The sequence below is a fragment of the Oncorhynchus gorbuscha genome, linkage group LG16, assembly GCF_021184085.1.
Source record: "Oncorhynchus gorbuscha isolate QuinsamMale2020 ecotype Even-year linkage group LG16, OgorEven_v1.0, whole genome shotgun sequence".
NCBI classification, from domain to species: Eukaryota; Metazoa; Chordata; class Actinopteri; order Salmoniformes; family Salmonidae; genus Oncorhynchus; species Oncorhynchus gorbuscha.
Window position 1 is genome coordinate 24,041,121 of NC_060188.1, and position 23,731 is coordinate 24,064,851.

At 44.8% G+C, this 23,731-nt stretch overlaps 1 pseudogene across 1 annotated transcript in view; it reads left to right on the top strand.

Annotated features, from left to right (window-relative positions):
* LOC123999500 overlaps positions 1-23,731 on the top strand; it is a 79,192-nt pseudogene extending 55,461 nt beyond the window's left edge. Inside the window, exons 6-14 of the transcript XR_006832465.1 lie at positions 1,534-1,606; positions 2,189-2,264; positions 7,916-7,971; positions 9,221-9,313; positions 10,443-10,535; positions 13,385-13,521; positions 15,601-15,776; positions 16,478-16,556; positions 20,159-23,731. The product of XR_006832465.1 is annotated as a protein tweety homolog 3-like (transcript). The remainder of the gene's footprint in view (positions 1-1,533; positions 1,607-2,188; positions 2,265-7,915; positions 7,972-9,220; positions 9,314-10,442; positions 10,536-13,384; positions 13,522-15,600; positions 15,777-16,477; positions 16,557-20,158) is intronic.

Consider the following 23,731-nt stretch of genomic DNA (forward strand, 5'->3'; position numbering starts at 1 on the left):
GGAATGTTTACTGGTTGCTCAGGAGGTAAAGGGGAAGTCAGATGTGTGGAATAAATTTCAGTAGTTGTGGAAAATACTGGAGATCAAGAAAAAGAAGGTAAAGAGCAAGCACCGAGTGCCTTATTTTATTGAACTAAAATGCTTGATTTGCATTTCAAACCATTAATGACTCGTATGCTATATGATGACATGAACAGCTGAATGATTGATACACTGCTGTAACCTACATAACTATTGAAATCTAGTCCTCAGTGAGTTACGGTATTAAGACCAAACAGGATGCACTCTTAGGCCAACAGCTCGATGGTGGTTATACAATACTGCCATACTAAGTCTACTAATGATAATGACATTACTTATTATTATTATTATTATAATGATGATGATGATCATACTAGTAATAATAACAAGAAGAAAGGAGGGTTGTTATTATTATTATTTTTCATTATTATTATTGTAAATATAATTTTACTCACAATTTGGAACCGTGTAAACACTAAATAAATGATAAATAATACCAGAGGCTGAAAAAAATATGTAAAGACTTTATTACAGCATAGCGTAGATTAAAAACAGCCCAATTTGTGAAATTGTTTATCCGACTTGTTGTGGTTGCGTGAGGCTTGGTGCTCACGGAATCAGTAGGCTATTAAGCAAACACTCAAACAGGCAACAGAAGCAGGATCTGTCTTATTTCTGTTCGATATATATGGATGATTTATAAAGCCAATCCCATATAACATTTAGGGCTATTGATTACGGACCTAATTAAGATGGCGTTTCCTCTCTCCTCACTTTTCTTAGACAATTAAGGCAAGAGCTGTTTTCTCGTCTCCAAACTCTGCTGCTGCCTCCCACATATTTTGCTTTACTTTGTTATTATGCACATAACAACATGGTTTAGGAAAAGCACCAATTCAATAGCGTACTGATATTTCAGAACCACGGACAGCGACTTCTATCCAACTCAGGAGAAAGATCATTTGTTATAAAGTAATATTATTTTTATTAGTGTTGCACCTTTGTTGTTATGTAATATAACCATATACAATTTCAGTAGCACTTCTTAGTGATGGACTGTGCCATCCACACAGCCTCCACAATGGATTAGTCCACTCAGACAAGTGCCAATCAGACAGAGGTCTTGTAAACAATGATGATAAATAAAAATCAATAGAAATCTCGGTCGACCAAACAATCAACCAGTCTACTAAATGGGGTCAGCCCTAAAATGTGCACGCAGATACATGCGGTCTGCCTATAACAAAATCTCAGACGTTTTTTTTCCCCCGGTATGTTGCTTTGAAAGGGACAAATTATGTTGATTCGATCACAATTCCCACAGTAGAGGGAAACGTTGCTCGTGTAAACTAACGGGGTGAATCTATAGTAAACTTGAGTGAAGTTCAATCTCGTGCGTCTCTGTGCGGGCTGATATTTCTTCTGGGTGGCAGTACTGTTCTAACCTCTGTCCTCACTCTCTGTCTCTCTCTTTCTCGCTCTCTCTCTCTCTCTCTCTCTCTCCTTCCGCAGAGTGTGTCTTCTGGGCATCCTGGCTCTGGTTATTAGCTGGGCCTCCCTGGGCCTGGAGTTGGCTGTGTCTGCCGTGAGTGTCTCCATGGGAACATGGCTCTATATCTCTTTGTTGAGGCTTGGAACCCAGAGCTCATTCCCAGTAGTGTGGGAGTTAGAACCTGTACAACCTTATACCTGAATCACTGCAGTGGGCCAGCTGACACTGAACAAAATAGAATGTTTGGCATGAGGTACTATTGTCAGTATGATTCATGAAGTTAGGGTTGTTAACACTTGCCAAGTTTATCTAGGGACAATTGCAAGGCAGACTAGCTACTACAATTTATAGCTGGTACAATGTGCCGTTCATTGTGCGCAGCATGCCTTTATCAAATATTTAGGACCCAGTGGGATCTGTCTTTATGCAAATCTCCCTCCCACACCATTTCAAATGGATAATGCACTCCCCTGCATATGATTCAGAGATGACCCCCCTGCCTCGTCTTCCTTCCGTGACACGATGATGCATGTGATCTTTATTATCTCCTGATGGAATCCTCTAGTGAGACTGATTATCCTGCAGACTAAACATTCTCATTATTCTAACTACTGTGTTGTTGGGAAATGTTTGTTTTTTCCCAGCGTGTGACTGTGTTTTACTCCCTCTCTGCAGACCTCCAGTGACTTCTGCGTTGCTCCAGACATGTTCGTCACCCAAATGACCGAACAGTATGGAGTGCTCAATAAAGGTGAAGATTCATTAAGAGGAATCGTCAGTGTCTTAGATTTGTCACGTTTATTGAGAAATCGATCATAAAGTGAAATCCAGACACTGCTCTCTGTGAGATTCACATCTAACTCTACTTTTAAGTTGTTTTGTGTAAGAACGCCGAAAGGCAGGTTTTTGTTCGATTTCTCAGTCACGTAAGCTTTCATATCCTGTTTGTTTTGGAGGAGAACAACCTGCTGACTATGAATTGCGTTCTCTCTTCAACTTGACAGAAAACTACAACAGTTGTCGAAAATCGTTGTAGGGGAAATGCATAACACCAATGAAAAGTGTGGCTTTAACACAGTCTGTTTGTTTGTTTGATAAAATGAGTGTTTCTTTTGTCGTCGGGTACTCCTCTGGAGGATGTTTTTGATAGCTCTGACAAATGATTGGATTCATTCTCGTCAGTTTCATACACACTGGGATATGATGCAGAAATAATGACAGAGCAACGACACAAATGCCAAAAGCGCTTTAATATTTGCCAGACAAGCCCAATCACTTTGATGCTCAATCAATTCCCCATCCCACCCTGGGGAGAGAGATAAACCTTTTTCTTTTCTCTGGCCAGCGGTGAAATGTATTGCTTTCAGATTTATGGACCAGGGCTGGGGTGCATGAGCTACCTCCTCAAACCTGTAATAGGATTCAATAAATTACCCCCAGAGCATCTGTGGCCGGGCAGACAAGCCAGGGGTGACTGGCTGCACTGAATTTTAAGTGTCTAATGCGACCTGTGGCGTAATTGGCCAAACTGGTCCCATGATGATGAGGAGAGAGATGGAGCCAGGGGTGTGTGTGTGTGTGTGTGTGACTGAGATAAGACCAGTGGAGGAGGGGGGTGAGGAGAGATGTTATGGTGAAGCAGGCAGAGTGGGTGGGTGGGTGTTTGTTCCTACTACAATTGAAAGTACTGCATCATTTGACACAGTCACCAGTAGGGCTGGGAATTGCCAGGGACGATATAATCACGATACTTAGGTGCCTTCCGATTCCCACATCTCACAAGGGAGGCACGAGAAAACAACAAGTTTTGATCAGTCATGGAAATAAAAGTGCTGAAAACAAATTGGCTCCGTATTTCACAAAATAAGCTATGATGTAAAAATACTATTATTGCAATATTGTCAAAACGATACGATATATCGTCAGAAATAACACAATATGTAACTGTATCGATTTAACAATATTTTTCCCCCATCAATAGTGCCCAGTTAGTGTCATCCTTTTTCTAAATCACCACTCCAGCTTTCCCTCTCCATTGTCAAGTCATTGCTGGAGAGAATAGAGCGCTCTACCCTGTCATTGTGAATGCCTCTCTGTCTACTCTCCTTAGGAATACTAGAGGAGGCGCTCCAGTAAGGAAAGCCTACATTAACTGTAGATCCGGGCTAGTGGAACTGTTGTTAAGACCTACAATTGAAGTCGGAAGTTTACATACACTTAGGTCGGGAGTCATTAAAACTCGATTTTCAACCACTCCATAAATTTCTTGTTAAAAAAATATAGTTTTGGCAAGTTGGTTAGGACATCTACTTTGTTCATGACACAAGTCATTTTTCCAACAATTGTTTACAGACCAATTATTTCACTTATAATTCACTGTATCACAATTCCGGTGGGTCAGATGTTTGCATACAGTAAGTTGACTGTGCCTTTAAACCGCTCGGAAAATTGCAGAAAAGGATGTCATGGCTTTAGAAGCTTCTGATAGGCTAATTGACATAATTTGAGTCAATTGGAGGTGTACCTGTGGATGTATTTCAAGGCATACCTTCAAACTCAGTGTCTCTCTGCTTGACATCATGGGAAATCCAGAGAAATCAGCCAAGACCTCAGAAAAAAAATTGTAGACCTCCACAAGTCTGGTTCTTCCTTGTGAGTAATTTCCAAACGCCTGAAGGTGCCACGTTCAGCTGTACAAACAATATTATGCAAATCTAAACACCATGGGACCACACAGCCGTCATACTGCTCAGGAAGGAGACACGTTCTGTCTCCTAGACATGAATGTACTTTAGAGCGAAAAGTGCAAATCAATCCCAGAACAGCAAAGGACCTTGTGAAGATGCTGGAGGAAACAGGTAAAAAAAAGTATATATATATATCCACAGTAAAAACGAGTCCTATATCGACATAACCTTAAAAGGGCGCTCAGCAAGGAAGAAGCCACTGCTTCAAAACCGCCATGAAATACCCAGACTACGGTTTGCAACTGCACATGGGGACAGAGATCGTACTTTTTGGAGAAATGTCCTCTGGTCTGATGAAACACAAATAGAACTGTTTGGCCATAATGACCCTCGTTATGTTTGAAGGAAGAAGGGGGAGGCTTGCAAGCCGAAGAACACCTTCCCAACCGTGAAGCACAGGGGGTGGCAGCATCATGTTGTGGGGGTGCTTTGCTACAGGAGGGTCTGGTGCACTTCACAAAATAGATGGCTTAATGAGGGAGGAAAATTATGCGGATATATTGAAGCCATCATATCTCAAGACATCAGTTATCATCATGTTAAAGCTTGGTTGCAAATGGGTCTTCCAAATGGACAATGTCCCCAAGCATACTTTCAAAATGGCTTAAGGACAACAAAGTCAAGCTATATTAGAGTGGCCGTCACAAAGCCCGACAAAACCTGACTCAGTTACACCAGCTCCGTCAGGAGGAATGGGCCAAAATTCACCCAACTTATTGTGGGAAGCTTGTGGAAGGCTACCCGAAAAGTTTGACCCAAGTTAAACAATTTAAAGGCAATGGTACCAAATACTAATTGAGTGTATGTAAACTTCTGACCCACTGGGAATGTGATGAAAGAAATAAAAGCTGAAATAAATCATTCTCTCTACTATTATTCTGACATTTCACATTCTTAAAATAAAGTGGTGATCCTAACTCACCTAAGACAGGGAATTTTGTACTAGGATTAAATGTCAGGAATTGTCATAAACTGAGTTTAAATGTATTTGGCTAAGGTGTATGTAAACTTCCGACTTCAACTGTATGTGCATCACCTCATCTCTGTTCAGTACAGTATCTTCACACACTGCCTTGAGGCTGGACCTGGGCATTCAGTGGTGTTACTGTGTTCTGTTTTTCCTGCGTGTTAACATGCCTGTGTGTTTAAAAGTAGAACTGGAAATTATTGCAAATGAATGTAAGGTGGTTTTAGACTTCAAAGCGAGCTGAACAATTGTGGCATTGCAAGCCTTGATTTTAAATGGGTACGCTATTGGTGATATGACTCTGCAAGATTCTCTTTCTCTTCAACATGATGTCCAGTACATGTTTGTGACCCCTAAGATTGACCTTGCTTTCCACCCCTAAGGTTGTTGTTCTCAATCTGCAAAAGGTCACCCTTTTCATTACCTTTATTCCGTTCTATCCTTATTTCATACCTGTCACTCCTGCATCAGGAGAAGTGGCCGCCCTGGTCAAGCCATTGGTTTTATTGCTGCACACGATTTCCTGTTTATTTTGCCCTGGTAAACGAACGCTACAGGCTATACAGTGGGGAGAACAAGTAGATTTTCTGGATTTTTGTTTTAGATTCCGTCTCTCACAGTTGAAGTGTACTTGTGATAACAATTACAGACCTCTACATGCTTTGTAAGAGGGAAAACGGCAAAATCGGCAGTGTATCAAATACTTGTTCTCCCCACTGTACCTCACTCTTCAGCACTGAGGTCTCTGGGAATCATTTCAACAGCTCTGGTTCCATTCTTCATGTTATCGTTTGTTCCTCGCTGGCTGTAATGTGTCTATCTTTACTGCCCTGTCCGAGCCCCAACAGAAAGGCTGTTCTATTCTCCCGCTTTCTGCTTAATGTTTCAGCCATTGTTTCTCTTTTATATCACTCTGCCATTGTGGTAGTAAAATCCTGAACCGAATGATTGAATCTTCCACAAAGTTAAGTTATGAGTCTGTCGTCTCTGACTGGCTGCTTTAAACACTATTAAAGGCAGTAAATGAGAGGTCTTCTATTCAGCCTGTTATCATTGAATGAGCAGTTAATTTCCCTTGTCAGTGCCACAATTCCACTGTTTATGAGACTCACAGGGAGGGAGCTCAGTTTAGAGGAGCTACAGCAGATGTGAACTGGCCCATCCATAACCAGAGCAGACTTGCTCTTCTCTCTACCACTCTGTGCGTGTCTGTGCGTGGGTGTGGTGCAGTATATCCGGAACCCATTTGACTGTGTGGTAATCAGTGAACGTCACAGACCAGTGTCACATCAGAAATAGGATGCCATGTGTTATGTTGGTGGTGCTGGTGATATTCTCTATGATTAATACTGGGGACCAGAAGTAGAGCCACTCTGATTCAAACCTGCGCTATGTTTGAGTCACGAACTCGCAAATATCATTATTTATTCAATTGCATGAGTGTGTGGCCCACACAGTGTGGGTGAGAATACATGTCTCCTTCTCACACCGTCCCAGATTGAGTTCCCTAAAGCAGGATACTGTTAATCCTACTGGTACAGTGTGCCTGACCGTGCTGCTAGCTAACCCATTAGCATTGTTTACGGAGCTCTGAACTGTCCCCATCGACCCAGGTTCTGTCCCAAATGGCACCCTATTCCCTATGTAACGCACTACTATTGAGGTAGGGTGCCAATTAGAGACGCAACCCCAGTCTCTCCTCCTCACAAGCCCCAGTCTCTCCTCCTCACAAGCCCCAGTCTCCCCTCCTCACAAGCCCCCAGTCTCCCCTCCTCACAAGCCCCCAGTCTCCTCTCCTCACAAGCCCCCAGCTAATCGGCAGCCATTGATTACCCTGCAGGCCCTCCCAAAGATCATTATTCACCCTCTTCACAAAAGCAACCCCAAAAATATTCATAGTCTGTCTGTCTCTGGGGAAGCTGACCTGAGATGATACCACATCACTGTAGGTTATGGAGTTCCCAGCTGACATTCAGTAGGCTGGGCACTGCTTCAGGCAGTGGCATATAAAGGCTATGGGATATCAAGGTCAGGGAATAGAAATACCATCCAGGGCCTCCCGGGTGGCGCAGTGGTTAAGGGCGCTGCGCCATCAGAATCCCTGGGTTCGCGCCCAGGCTCTGTCGTAACTGGCCGCGACCGGGAGGTCCGTGGGGCGGCGCACAATTGGCCTAGCGTCTCCCGGGTTAGGGAGGGCTTGGTCGGTAGGGGTGTCCTTGTCTGATCGCGCACCAGCGACTCCTGTGGCGGGCTGGGCGCAGTGTGCGCTAGCCAAGGTGGCCAGGTGCACTGTGTTTCCTCCGGCGCATTGGTGCGGCTGGCTTCCGGGTTGGATGTGCGCTGTGTTAAGAAGCAGTGCGGCTTGGTTGGGTTGTGTATCGGATGACTCATGACTTTCAACCTTCGTCTCTCCCGAGTCCGTATGGGAGTTGTAGCGATGAGACAAGATAGTAGCTACTATAACAATTGGATACCACGAAATTGGGGAGAAAAAGGGGAATGAGAGGAATGAGAGGACCTGCTTTCACAGGGGAAATGGTTGGAGAAAACATGATGTCCTCTGTGAGAATGTGGTAATGCAATTCACCTTCTGGTAGTGTTACTGTACTACTAGAACTAACTAGACTGAGGTTGTCTGCGGTACTGCTCACATCATCTGATCCAGGCCTGTTGTGTGTTTTTCCACAGACATTTTGCAGTACTACATGACATGCAGTGTGGGCCAAACCAACCCATTCCAACAGGTAGGCTAGTTCAAACAGATGTTTTACTGGCCATCATATTTTAGCAAAGCGCTTTGATATAGGCCTCACAGACACCAGGGATGTGTTGGTTTTCTAACATGTTTAGTATTCATATCTTTTTCAGTGTACAGTATATGCGTGAATCAGGCTAATGTGTAACTTTGATGCGGGTTATAATTTATCCGATCTATTGAGGCTGAACAGTGAGATGCCTCTCATCTAGCTAATGCGTCTCACTACCTTGCATACTGTATAAAGTATGCACATATCTTCTCTCATCTATGACCTCCGAATGACCTCTGCGTGTGAATGAGACGATCCCATTGGACGAAAGGAAGGGCGATGATGATCATATGCGGCCTTTATAGATTCATCTGTGGACTGCCGTCTCAGATGAACATTTCACACCAACGCCTCGGCCTTAAAAGCAGCAGCTTTAACCCAGCGGGTGAAGTTGGTGGAAATGACGTCGTTAGAACCTGAGTCTTATTAATAGGAGTAAGACTTGTCAACCACAGCTACTTCAGGGGGAAAATATAATATTTTCACTTTGTAGCTTTTAATTGACTAATTTAGATGTCGCGAAACATTGATGTACAGTAGATGTTTACTGACAAAACATATCTCCCAGAAAAGCTTTTTGTTCAAAGAATACGGGTCAAGGCTGCAAGACTGTTTTTGGGTCACAAAAAGCATATTGTGACTGTACCAGTCCACCTAGAGAGGAGTGGTCTTGCTAGGTAAGACAGAACAAAATACACACTCCCTGTGCCTTTCATCTTTTAGGCCAAATGTCAGTTTTTCCCCGGAGGTGTAAATGTAGAACTGTGAAACAGCCACTAAGGCCATTGCCAGTGTATTAATGTGATTTGAAGACCCTACCATAACACCCTATCCGTGACTTGCTTTTAATGGACTGTAGTATCCCCCCCCTCTTCTCAGTGCAGCACAAGCCCAGGCTAGCTATCACAGCAACATCTGTTAAGAAAAAGGGTTGATATATATGTAATATATCTCACAGGTACCAGGTGTCAATGCCGACATTGGGTTGAGTGTAAAGGGAAATATTTGACCATCAGAAAGGACTAGAGTTTGCTAGCATGGTTTAAAATATATATATATATATATATATATATATATATATTCTGTGTTAGGGTCAGGAGGTTTGTCACGAAGACATTGAACAAGTAGCGCAGTACTCAGTGCCATGTCTGATACAGGCGGTCGTGTTTCCCCTCTTGTGTTGTAGAAGTTGTCCGGGAGCCACAAAGCCTTAGTGGAGATGCAGGACGACGTGTCTGAGCTGCTCCGCTCGGCCACCAGAGAGTACCCCCAAACTAAGGTGAGCCTCCTGACATCTGTCACTTTACTTCCTGCTGTGAATGCCACCTGCCAGAGTACCGATGCTAAACACATCCTGCCTTCCCCCTGGTTTGGACACACTGTACTATTGTAGCAGTTCTACGGGTTGCACGGTGCACTGAATGGAACCAGTGGACCAAGAGGCAGAGAGAGAGGAGACGAGTGCACCTGGTCACAAGAGTCTGCTGCCACGTAACCTTTGTGTTATGCTCCTGTTACTTTCACTGGCCTCCTCTGTACAGCCCTGTGTTGTATTGTCCAGCGCTACTCTTTCCACTGTGTGCACAGAGCATACTTCAGTGGGACAGTGAAGAGAGAAAATGCTGGTGCCTCCCGGTTGGTTAAGGGCGCTGTACTGCAGCGCCAGCTGTGCCATCAGAGACTCTGGGTTCGCGCCCAGGCTCTCTCGTAACCGAGCCCATACGGGAGTTGTAGCGATGAGACAAGATGGTAGCTACTACAACAATTGGACACCACGAAATTGGGGAGAAAAAGGGGGTAAAAATTCAACAACAACAAAAAAAGAGAGAGAAAATGCTGAGTTCACAGGAACATTTCACATTCTGTTGGGCTACCAGAGATGTAGAACTCCATCAACACTCATCAGCCCTCATGTCCCAATTAGTCATTTAAAATAGACCTCTGGACAGACGCTGTTCTCTGCCGGCTGTTACAGCCCATAGGAGAATCCGGACGTGGTTTGTTATTACACCTCGTGCAGACAGACGGCGGTATAGCCTAAATTTGAGGTTTGGGAGGAAGTACCTTCATTTCAATGGGATGTGGTGCGCACCATTAAAATCCTGGAGTCTGTTTGCACGAGGCGTCAGGGTTGCTGACTCTCTTCTGGTTTGGGAGTTTTCTCAAAGTTTCGCCGACTCTCTACTTTTGTTGGCGTCATACCAACCTTCTTTGCTAGTGTAAGTAGGACACGAAAAATTAAGTACTGCCAGTATCTCTCTCATACACACACACACACACACACACACACACACACACACACACACACACACACACACGCTCACTGAGACAGTGGTCTGGCCTAATTTGCTGTGTTAAATGTAGACCTGGCCCTGTTTTTAAAGTGTTTGTGTGTTTGTGGCTTGCAGGGGAATCTAGAACAGATCCAGGGGGTGCTGAACACCACAGAGATCGGCCTGCATCAGCTCACTGCCCTGGTGGACTGTCGAAGCCTGCACATGGTGAGCTGCCTTCCTGCCTGGGACACCAGAGGGACCATGGCTAACATCCTTACTCCACAGGGGATGTCGTATGGTCTCTGTTTTGCGTGGTCACGGTCTACGTGTACATATCCCTCTCTGGGATGTGGTTGTTAGTATGTACGGTACATTTGGTGCATGTCCAGTCCGATGATGTTGGCAGATGTGTTCGCAAGCTGTGTCTAAACGGTCCAGTGAGTCGTTGTGTGACCCGCAGTTGGCTTTCCCTCTGCCTGTGTGATGGAGAGGACCACGTTCACGGTTCACACTCCTGTGCACGTGATTCTGTGCTCCGCTTAGCTGAGCTCAACTCTGCTCCACTGCTCTTGGTTCAACCCTGTATTCAGACCTGCTCCTCTCTGCCTGCAGTGCATCCGCCGCCCTGGGCTGAGCTGCATATCTCTCTGATCTGTAGTAGCAGCCCTACCTGACAGCTCTTCACGTCCTCCTCTGTTAACCCCTATGTGGCCGGTGCCCACTGTCACACTGTCAGAACCCTGCCCTGGGTCTCACTGTTCCTACTGTCACTCCCACTCTCATCCCCACCACTCACAGCCCTCACAGCGGAGGGCAGGAGGACCTGATCCAATCAAGCAGTAGCCCAGGAGCTCACATTCAGCCGAAACCAAGACCACTTTCAGGAGCAGACAGAGTGTCATGACGTGAATAGAGCTGAAGTGGTTTGTTCTTCTACAGAGAGGGATGTTTGTTCTGCATCGTATATTTCTTTCTAAACATTGTGCTGAGCGTGACCCAGGAGGATGGTGTAACGCGCCTGCCTCTACATCACATGTAAACATTCTGTACCTAGAGGGAACAACCAAGACGTCTCAGCGCAAATGCAGGAACCAGAAGTGGTCGTCATGAAATGTTTTCTTTAAAAGCTGGACATTATTATTCCCAACTTACTCTGCTTTGGTCATGTTGAATAGCACTCCCGGGTATTGCGCATGTCGTCAAGCTACTTCCTCTCGATAATGACTGTAATTTGCTTGGCTCTGAAGCAAGACGCTAGAAAAGCACCGTCTTGGCCTGCTTTCTCACTCCTCCACGCCATGTATCATTAAATAGTCATGTCTAACCTCCCTCCCCCCAGTATGTGTGTCAGATAGGGCGCTGTGTACAGTAACCCTGTGTAGCAGGCAGGCAAAATGTAGCATCTGTTTGGTAGGTTAGTTGTATTTCTATGACGTGATGTGAACCTCTATCCTGTGCACTAGTTGTCATAGATACATGGCAACGAACCAGACAGTAGTGATGGGAGGAAAGATCCATGCAGTTACATATCGGGGTATTATTTTTGAAAAGATGACGCATAGTTTTGACAGTATCGCAGTATTATCTGTGCGCTAGTTGTCTGTACCTGCACAAAAACTCCACTATTTGTCCTTCATAGTTTTAAGTAGGAAGCCCATTTGTTTTCAGCACTTCTATTTCCATGACTGATAACTTGTTTTCTCGTGGCTCTATCTTGTCCCTCTGCAGCAGCAATGTTTTTGAATGATCGCCTCGCAATAAAGTCACAGTATCGAATCGCAGTACAGATTACAATTGTGGGGTTCCCAATACATCGTCTTGGCACCTAAGTATCGCCCTACTAGACAGTGGAGTATACTATGTGCAGACAGATCTGTGACCATGTTAGTGGTATTGTGTCCAGGCATTGCAAAACTTCACATTTTCTCTTGCACAATTGCATCAATGTCCTGTCGTACAGGCCTCATTAACTGTGTTGTGTTCCAGGACTATGTCCAGGGTATAACAGGGTTGTGTTATTAACTGTGTTGTGTTCCAGGACTATGTCCAGGGTATAACAGGGTTGTGTTATTAACTGTGTTGTGTTCCAGGACTATGTCCAGGGTATAACAGGGTTGTGTTATTAACTGTGTTGTGTTCCAGGACTATGTCCAGGGTATAACAGGGTTGTGTTATTAACTGTGTTGTGTTCCAGGACTATGTCCAGGGTATAACAGGGTTGTGTTATTAACTGTGTTGTGTTCCAGGACTATGTCCAGAGTATAACAGGGTTGTGTTATTAACTGTGTTGTGTTCCAGGACTATGTCCAGGGTATAACAGGGTTGTGTCATTAACTGTGTTGTGTTCCAGGACTATGTCCAGGGTATAACAGGGTTGTGTTATTAACTGTGTTGTGTTCCAGGACTATGTCCAGGGTATAACAGGGTTGTGTTATTAACTGTGTTGTGTTCCAGGACTATGTCCAGGGTATAACAGGGTTGTGTTATTAACTGTGTTGTGTTCCAGGACTATGTCCAGGGTATAACAGGGTTGTGTTATTAACTGTGTTGTGTTCCAGGACTATGTCCAGGGTATAACAGGTTTGTGTTATTAACTGTGTTGTGTTCCAGGGCTATGTCCAGGGTATAACAGGGTTGTGTCATTAACTGTGTTGTGTTCCAGGACTATGTCCAGGGTATAACAGGGTTGTGTCATTAACTGTGTTGTGTTCCAGGACTATGTCCAGGGTATAACAGGGTTGTGTCATTAACTGTGTTGTGTTCCAGGACTATGTCCAGGGTATAACAGGGTTGTGTTATTAACTGTGTTGTGTTCCAGGACTATGTCCAGGGTATAACAGGGTTGTGTCATTAACTGTGTTGTGTTCCAGGACTATGTCCAGGGTATAACAGGGTTGTGTCATTAACTGTGTTGTGTTCCAGGACTATGTCCAGGGTATAACAGGGTTGTGTCATTAACTGTGTTGTGTTCCAGGACTATGTCCAGGGTATAACAGGGTTGTGTTATTAACTGTGTTGCTGTGTTGTGTTCCAGGACTATGTCCAGGCTATAACAGGCTTGTGTTGTGTTCCAGGACTATGTCCAGGCTATAACAGGGTTGTGTTATGATGGACTGGAGGGCCTGATCTACCTGGTGTTCTTCTCCTTCGTCACGGCTCTCATGTTCAGCTCCATCGTCTGCAGCCTACCTCACACCTGGAACAACAAGAGGTCAGAACCCTTCTCCCATACACACTACTATCCTCCAGTACCACATACAGTCCATCCAATTGGACCTCAATGCTATTTCTGTTTCTATGTTAGTGCTCCATGTCTATGAGCAAAATGGTTCAGAAAATGAACAATGTTTTAGGTATTTCAGGGTTTGAGAAACCATTTAGAATTGCTTCCAATAGAACTCATACATTAGTTAATAGAGCTTTTGCCTGAATCGTGGACTGTAGCCTCGGAGGCCCATTTTACATTACAAGGAAATGACTCTAATGATTAGCCTGTAGACAGACAGAGACAATACTATTATACAATTGAATCATTTTTCTTCCTGAAGAGTTTCTAAACCCCTGACTAAATGTGTTCGCTGCTTTAAGTCTTCCGTTGCTAGTGTGTAGAACACCGGCAGCGTGTTCCATGGGACCTGGCCAGGAGGGCCCAGCTGCTTCCCCAAGTATCACTTCCTGTTATCCCCCTCTCCCTAATTGTGCAAAGCTTTGCCTAAATCTATTGCAACCATTGCATGGAGTGGTGTAATTTTGGAGGTTGACGTTGTTGTACTTTATGAAATCCATCTGATTTCCCTCCACTGGGTGCCCCTATCAGCAGCAGATGGATAGGATGAATCATAATGCCTTGTAAGAGAGATGAGAGTTGGCTGTCCCAAGCCACGCCTCCAGTTTAACTCCACTATGTAATTAGCAGAGTTCTGAGGATACTGGTGGATATGTTATGTTCTGCAGTTTTATCTCAGCTCGCTGTTCCTGTTACACAGCAAAGGTTTTTTTTATTTTTAGGAATGCATCTTCTAAATGACATATAGTTGTTTGAGTAATAGCTCATTGTTGTAATGATGCATGTAGTTCTTAATAACCCAACATTAAGCTTTACTGCTTCTAATGCCATAGGCCATCCCATTGATATGTTTTATATATGAACATGGCAATGTTGGAAATTAGTTAAACCCCCCCCCCCCCCCCCCCAGTACGTACTCTGTCTTCGTAATGTTCTGTATGGGTGAATGGGTGAATGCGTGCTGCCCTGAATGGGATGATGTCATTAATTAGCTGTGTGGAGGAGAACGCTGTGGGTGGTGTGTTGAACACTAGAGGGAGACAAGTCACCATGACCATGTCATCATCATCAGCGCTATTCACTGCAGCGCCACAAGGGCTGTTTTTGTCTTCTTTTGTTGTCCATGTTTTATATCTTGACCGTTGTGCTACAGGGGGAAATGTCTTTTGTTTTTTTGAAAATGTGACAATGTGGGCTTTCAGTGGTTCCCTTGCGGTAGTCACGATCACAGCTCATGTTTGAACAGAAATGGCGAAGTGAACCAATCTGTATTGTAGCAGATCAATCTTTAATATTTGTGTGGAAACTGAATACATTTATATCTTAGTGGAGCATGGTTTTATTCCTTAAGCTCAGTGGGGATTTGCTGCTATCCCTTTTTCAAAGAGAAGACTTCTTTCGTCTCCCCTTGGGCAGTGAAGACATTGAATAGAAACGTGGCCGTGGATGAATGCAAAACGTGACTGTGAATGTGCCTGTTTTTGTGCTGCTGCTGCTCTCCACCTTGTGGCCGTTTGTCACTCTGCAGGGTTGTAAATTCCATTTCAGTTTGGAAATAACTGTCATTCCAATTTTTGTCCCCCATGATGAAATTGAGAATGGGACTGTGGATGTGTCCTTGTACGTTTGTCACACGCAATACCTCAGACAATGCTGGCCCGATTTTGACTAAACTTGGGTGAATGGTGCGTCTTTCCATAGAGATCTGACATTTACAAAATTACACTGATTTGCCCAAGGCAGGAGCTATAGTAATTAACTGATATGTGTTAGTCACATGTAATATCTCATTTGGTCCAACAGGGGGCATCTGCATCCTTCTTAGGGTATGACCTGTTTTCTGTTGCCTTTTCCTCAATGATTTTCTATGAGAAAGTGTGGAAGTCGATTTGTAATTTCTGTATTCTTCCTGAATTGAAATGGAATTTACTCCAACCCTGGTCATGTGTGTCCTGGTGGACCTGTGACTCAGCAGTGTCTCTCTCTCTTTCTCTGTCTCTATAGGAATGAGGCGGACAGCGAGGAGGAGTCCATGGCCCACGGAGGCAGACTGCAGAACCATGACAACCTGTACCGCGTCCACATGCCCAGCCTGTACAGCTGTGGCAGCAGCTACGGCAGCGAGACCAGCATCCCTGCTGCAGCACACACCGTCAGCAACGCCCCGTCACAGAGTACATGTGAGTACAGTAACACCAGTCCCGTGAAACACTCGTCTCAAAGAGAATCACTGGGGAACAGTGGGTGCACTTCCCCTCCACTTTCTCAGTGTTGAAAGGTTCAAAGCAGGCTGTGGTGGTGAGGATTGAGGAATGTGAGATAACATGTGACCCAGGGCTGTGCTAGCACAGAGAACGAGAGGAGAGGTGCTCTGCTCTCCCATAGAGGGTCACATTCTGGCGGCCACGAGAGATGCAGCTGTTGCTCTCCAGCTGTGGCCCTTTGAAACCCAAGGCCAACAGCCTTATGAATGGGCCTCTTAGGATGGGGGCTGGGGGAGGGGATTTGTTGGTACTTCTGGTTTTGGTGGATTGTACAGCACAGTACAGCCTGGGATGTACTGTGGGGTTCTGTGTCTGTGGTGCCTGTAGGTGGTAAATGGTATCATGAACTATTTGTATATGTGGGTGTACGTGCTTCTGTGGCATGGAAAGTATATTTTGAGGGTCAGTAAGACGTGTGTGTGTGTGTGTGTGTGTGTGTGTGTGTGTGTGTGTGTGTGTGTGTGTGTGTGTGTGTGTGTGTGTGTGTGTGTGTGTGTGTGTGTGTGTGTGTGTGTGTGTGTGTGTGTGTGTGTGTGTGTGTGTGCGCAGGTTCTGCAGCTGTAGTTCCATCTCCGCCTGTGTTTAACCTTGGAGTGTGTGTTTGTTCTGTTACACAGGACCCAGAATGCCAGTGCCTTCCAGAACCCGCGGTGTGAGAACACCCCACTGATAGAGAGAGAGTCCCCTCCTCCCTCGGTAAGTGTCCCAATGTCTACGTTATAAACTGATTGGCAGAACACCTCCACTGACTGGGTCATTTGGCAGCCGTTGTGTAGGACACGATAATGATGATAATGAAAGATCTTCCGATGAGATCTTGTTTTAAAGTAAACAGTCTGCCAACGGGGCCTGTCTTTGGAAATGATGTCTCAGTGTAGTAAGTGCATTGTTTTTGCCTCTTATTTTGACATATTCAAGTGAGTTTGGCTCACAGTAAGGGCTAGAGTCAACATGACGATCCTAGCTACCAGTCTTCACAGGTTGTGTGTTGTAAGTCAACCTGAATCCCTCCGTCAGTGGTCCCTGGTCCTCCCTGGCCGGTCGCCCTCCTGTCCTGGAGGCTGAGCCCCTCCTTGGTGTCCGTGTGTCTGCTTGGGCCTAGACTCTGCGCTGTGTATCTTCTCTATACTGTCTTGTCGCTGTTGTTTTCTTTCCTGCAAACCCACACAGTTGTATTTGACTGCCGACATGGACAGTTACAGCCGCAACAACTGGCAGTTAAAGCCCTCGGCGAGTGAGAGATCGTTTTGGTAACCTCCTCCGCTATGCTAACAGGTACAGACAATGCCCCCCCCCCCCCATCCCCCCACCTGGCCTGTGTTCCCCCCCAAACCAAGTCTCCCACCCCAACCACCCACGCTGTAACCAGAGTTACCTGCCACCCCACTGCCCTCCTGTGTCTTGCTAGTGTGACCCCTCACCTAACGCGTGTCCCCTGACTGTGGCCTTGGGCAGCATGCCTTCCTATCCCCCAGCACTGCAGCTGTTTTAGGTGGTACACGCCACGTTCTTGTCCTGTCTTCAGGCTCATCGTGGCCTTTCTTTCATGAACATTTAAGCCGACATCCAACAGAAAAGGACAGTCACGTAACTGCGTTGCAGTCTGCCGAGCCCTTCAGACTGTTGCATTCCCCTTTCCACCGGAACCAGGGAGGGTCTGGAAAGGAGTGGACACTGTGGATGACATCTGAGTGGACTTTTTTAGGGTTTAACGGTTTTGAAAAATGAACAAGTCAATTACTGTAGAAGAGAACAACTTTATCCAGTTTGCTGCCAGGAGATTCCCCTGGTCCAGGACTTGTACTGGTTCATTTTGGAAGTCTTGACTTCTTCTGTGACCCAGAACATCTTTCTGCCACTGTCAGGTTGTTCCACCTATGTCTCCGTCTCTCTCCTGGCCTTCAGAGCTCATAGATGTACACTATAAAGGGTCAAATGGCTCCTGAGTGTGGAGTGGGATGATCTCCACTTCACTTTACCTCTAAGTCTAAGAGACTCCCATTGAAAGTCATGATGAGCTGGCAAGGCCACTTTTCAGTACAACCGTGTGCAGGATATAACGTCTGGTTATTTCCAGTTGGCCGAGCATGGTGCTGGCAACGCTGATGATCCTGGGTGCACACATGACTGCAAGTCACTTTGGATAAAAACTAAATGGCATGTATATTATATAGGAGCTATAGGCAACTGGAATAAGTTCTGTTAGTTCTGTAAACCTTTCACAGAGTATGTACTGCAAGTGCACCTGGTTTTGTCTGCTCCTTCCTTTGCAATAAATACATTGTAATGTACACAGATGTGACAACCCAATTCTAGTGTGGTTTATTATCTCTAAGTACAGTATGATAAGCCCTTACTTTCCCATGTAGATACATACTATATATACACTGGATAAATGGATGGATGGATATATATTGTTGATATGGTAGATGCAATGGATACGGTCGGTAGATACGGTAGATACGATAGATAAATATATACTGTATCAATCGTATCTACAGTTGAAGTCGGAATTTTACATACACTTAGGTTGGAGTCATTAAAACTTGTTTTTCATCTTCAGATACTATAGGTAAATACTGTTGATACTGCAGATAGAACTATAGATAGATACTATAGATAGATACTGTAGATGCTATAGATAGATACTATAGATAGATAGATACTGTAGATGCTATAGATAGATACTGTAGATGCTATAGATAGATACTGTAGATGCTATAGATAGATACTGTAGATGCTATAGATAGATACTGTAGATGCTATAGATAGATACTGTAGATGCTATAGATAGATACTGTAGATGCTATAGATAGATACCGTAGATGCTATAGATAGATACCGCGGGCAGGTACCGTAAGTAGATACCGCGGGCAGGTACCGTAAGTAGATACCGCGGGCAGGTACCGTAAGTAGATACCGCGGGCAGGTACCGTGAGTAGATACCGCGGGCAGGTACCGTGAGTAGATACCGCGGGCAGGTACCGTGAGTAGATACCGCGGGCAGGTACCGTGAGTAGATACCGCGGGCAGGTACCGTGAGTAGATACCGCGGGCAGGTACCGTGAGTAGATACCGCGGGCAGGTACCGTGAGTAGATACCGCGGGCAGGTACCGTGAGTAGATACCGCGGGCAGGTACGGCGAGCAGAAACCGCGGGCAGGTACCGCGAGTAGGTACCGCGGGCAGGTACCGCGGGCAGGTACCGCGGGCAGGTACCGCGAGTAGGTACCGCGAGTAGGTACCGCGGGCAGGTACCGAGAGTAGGTACCGCGGGCAGGTACCGCGAGTAGAAACCGCGGGCAGGTACCGCGAGTAGAAACCGCGGGCAGGTACCGCGGGCAGGTACCGCGAGTAGATACCCGAAGCCGATACCCGAAGCCGATATTGCAGGCAGATACTGGAAGAAGATACTGCAGGCAGATACTATAAGAAAGATACTATACATACTATAAGTAGATACTATAAGGTAGATTCTGCAGATAGATACTGTAAATAGATCTGTAGATACTGTAGGTAGATACTGTAGATACTGTAGGTAGATACTATTGGTAGATACTACAGATAGACAGGCTTCACTACAGACTATCTCTGTGGTAGAATTCCAAAAAGTATACAGGAAAAGCAGTTAAGGGACAAAATGATCTATATTTCAGGTTCACATCACAGACTGAGCATGCAATTAATTATTTCCATTTCCAACCAAAATGCAGACTCAAGCTTGATTTTATGCACCAGGCAGTTACATTTCTGATCTCACACACACACTGTTCAGAGCCAAATCTGAGGGTAGGGGAATCTGAGATATTGTGAACATACTGCTGATCCTAGGTGTTCACAATAGGCTGTCCAAATGACTCCCAGGGTGACATTCCCCCAAGGCAAAACCCCAGTGCTGTATCCCACATGCATTTGTTTTGCAGCGTCAAAATGGGGGACCCTGAATGTTTTCTCTGTTGGTGTTGTGATGTGTGGAGCTTGTTCATTCTCCAGCCCTCAAAACCAAACCCTCTCTATTGATTTGTTAAGGTGACCTGTTGTTCTCAGCGTGTTACATTAGTCATGCTTTTTTTGATGTCAGGGCAAAGACCTGCACTTTCAAACATAGAAAATATCAAATATACACCCCTGAGGCAGAGGCAACATGTAAAGACTACGGCCTTCATTACAATGTTTTACTGAGGCCCTTTCATGACTTTTCCATTTTTTACAGTTCTCTATTGGATGCAAATGTTTTATCTGAATACACGGGTCACATGCTGTTTTGTTACGCCTTACTTTTCTCTTTCTCTCAACAGTACACCTCCAGCATGAGGGCCAAGTACCTGGCCAACAGCGGACCGGGTCCCAGTACCTCCACCCCCGTTCCTCCACAGCACCAAGAACACGACTCTGCACACCACTCACGACAGCACACTCCACACCGCCCACCACATCACCCAGCGGCACAGCTCTAGACAACAACGGGGGCGTGACCCACCAACAGACACACCAGTGTGGAACCACCTCGCCTCTAGAACTTCTTCTCCAATGCCCCTCAACATCTCTGTGATGTCATCGCCATCCTCATCCAGGCTACAGTCCCCATCTCCTTTCCTCTTCACTCTTACTAGCCCTCTCCCCCAGCAACAACTTCAAACATCTGAGCCAAATATGTCTTTTGAAGTGTGCTTGATGGCAGAGCAAAGAAAGAACGCGCAAGGCAGACGCATCATGTAAATAGTTCTGTCGTCATTACAATGTTTTCCGTAGGCCCTTTCATGATGTTTCCAGATGGCCCGTCTGGGCTGGTCCACAGCAGAGCAGATAGCCAGTGCAGGGTGAGGGCCAGTGGGAGGTTATTTCCAGCATCGTGGGATCGCTGTCATCTGCTTCATGGGCTGCTAGTGGACTGACTGAGTTGGTGGCCCTTGTTCCCCTGCTACCACAGCCTCGCCTCAGTGCTGGGCCATCCTCGTGGCCCAGGGACAATACAGACTAATGAGGCAACTGGCCTCCAGCTCTTCATAAACGATCTCTGCTCCTTTTCCTCCTCCTCTGCTCAGCCCACCAAATATCATCTTGAACGGAGTGATAATGTCTTATGTGAGGATATGTTGCTCAAACAGCATATTTTGGTCTTACTTGTCTGCCACTTTTTCCCTGTATTTGATATTGTATGAAGGAGATATCCACAATCAAATGGTCTCCGTGTTAACCACTGCAAAAACCACTGGTTATGGTGCTGTGAAGGAGAGAACACCTGATGAGATAATGAAACTAAACTGCCATTGCTTTGGTGAGGACTGAGACAGTTATGGGAATATCTAGCACTGATAACTATTGATAGTGATTTTGTTCAATATGTTGCTATGTACTGTACTATCTCTCTCATTGCTGGAGGAGATGTTGAGCAATACCTTACACAGAGAGCTGTGGAAAGGCCTAGAAACTGCTGTTCCCTCACACCCTTTTACAGAACTAGACCTCTGTCATGGCAAGTTGGGATCCATGCACGGTTCCTCCAAAGGTTGGATGTACCTCCACAATACTATGGCCATGATATGTCTGAAAGACAAACACCAGTGTTTCTCAAGCATTCCGTGTGAGTGTTCTTCATAATAGTGGAACATCTCAGTTCCTCATGTAATCCTGTTATCTGGAGGACTTGCAACACGACCAGTAGAACACCGGATCGAGGAAAGGGCATTAACATCAGTGGTATTATCGCGTCTCTCAATCCATGTGTCTGACGAGATCACATTGACATATCATTACTACTGTCTAACAAGCTGAGAGACTACTGATTACTCATCTATGTAGCCATCAGCTTGTTATTGCATTTGTCTGTACAAACAGACTGTGAGTGGGACCAGTTATCTTATTTCACCATGTCTTATAGCAGTAGGTCTATGACTGGAAAAGACTGGGATCTCTTAACTCTTACATTAGTCCTGACCTGCATGTTTGTGGCTGTTGTCCCCCCCCCTCCCCCAGGGGGAGTGATACAGTATGCCACTATTCCTGGAAAATGACTGAAGCTACATGGATTTTGAACTGGAGAGTTTTGCTGTGAAAACGAGTTTATTTTCGATTCCGGCGTCTGCTTTCGGATGATGTGAACTGAAAAGACGGATGAAGCTCACTGAAGACGAGGAGCTGTGAACGGTGGGACCCGCTGTCTTCTCATCAATACCACAGACTGCTGTTATCAGAACTGTAATTCTCATTACATTGAAGAGTTTTGGTCAATTGAGGATATGCTCAACAAAATGTTCACACTTCTATGGGAAGGTTTTGTTCTCAAACGGAAGACTATTCAGACGACAGACAGATATGAGGACTGGTTCCAGGTTGCTGAGAGACTAAACAAAAGAGGAGTTTTCCTCCACCATTATAAGACTCATTTAATAGATCATTTGCAGTGCTCTTCTGTTAGCCAGGTATCTTGTGCTGGTGTTGGTGTTCGTCTGCGTACAGTGGTCGGTGTGTTTGCTTGCCAGTCTCCTGTCCTCCCAACAGATCTCTGACCGCCTCGCACAGTTCTCCTCTGCTGAACCCTATGGATATAGTCCGAGTTACATCCAGTGTCTGGAGGCTGTGTACATGAATTAGTATGTATTTCTTCTAAAGAGGGGTAGAATACATGTATTCTAGTGTACAATTATGCATGTTACAACAGCCAAGAGAACTGGACATCCTTAATGCGCCAGCATTTCATTGTCACAAAGATGTGTTTTGGCGTAAAGAACTATTTTGGGGAGAAAAAAATGAAACTGCAGGAGTTGTTTCACAATGGGTAAATTGAAGAAATGCTGTAGTGACACGGGTTCATTTGTACCATTTACCTTTTCAGCAAGAGCATCCTACATCTCTGTGGACTCCTAAAGCATGGTGCCCCTTCAAACGTAGAGTGAAATATTGTTGTACGTTGTTTCTACCGACGCTTCTCTTGGCGCCCCTTCGTTCTGCATTGTAATCAATATGAGAGGTGTGGTTCTTTCTTCAGTCTGTGCCAATAACCAAACACAACACCTTACCTTTACTAGGATCTTTTTAAATGTCTCACGTAGGCCTGTTTGTACAGTTCACAGCACTTTGGTTGCCTGAGCAACCAAATTAGGAAAATGAGCCCTACATTTTGAACTGAAAATGTCTTGTTCTTTTATTCTCTGTGTGAAAGACCATTTGTTATAGTAACGATGCATTTTTACCGTTTTAGAGTAGTCATATTATCTTTGTTAATATTGTAATGCTAGACCAATGTACAGACTTTAAAGGGATACTTCAGGGTTTTGGCTATTAAGCCCTTTATCTACTTCCCCAGCGTCTGATGGTTTAATAGACCACCGTCTCTGCATCCAGTATGAGGTAGATCTGCGAGCCAATGCTAACTAGCGATAGCTGAATGAGTGGAAGTGTGTGGTATCTACTAGCAAATGCGCTGACACTAGTTAGCAACTTCCTTCAAACTGCACACAGAGACATAAAAATGGTATCCACGAGTTCACCTGACTCTGGAGAAGTAGATAACGGGCCTTAATTGACAATATCCCTTTAAAACATGTTTGCTAAATGAGCTGGTGAAGTTGACATTTCCTTTGTCATTGTGATGAAATCTCTTTTTGCTTCATACAAAAAAAAGTAATTTACCATTGATTCTTTTTAGTGTTCATTGCATATATTACGATGTGTAGCAAGCAGAAAATGTGTGTTTCTTTTATGTGAATACGATATAATTTGTCTTTCATTGCTTTGTTTTGATAACATTTCCCTGTAGATTTACTCATTTGTTTTTATATTATTTTAAAGCAATTACTAAAATATTGTACATGTTAAACCTGTGGTTTTATTGAGCTTGAACTATTGAAATTAAACCAACCTTAACTGTT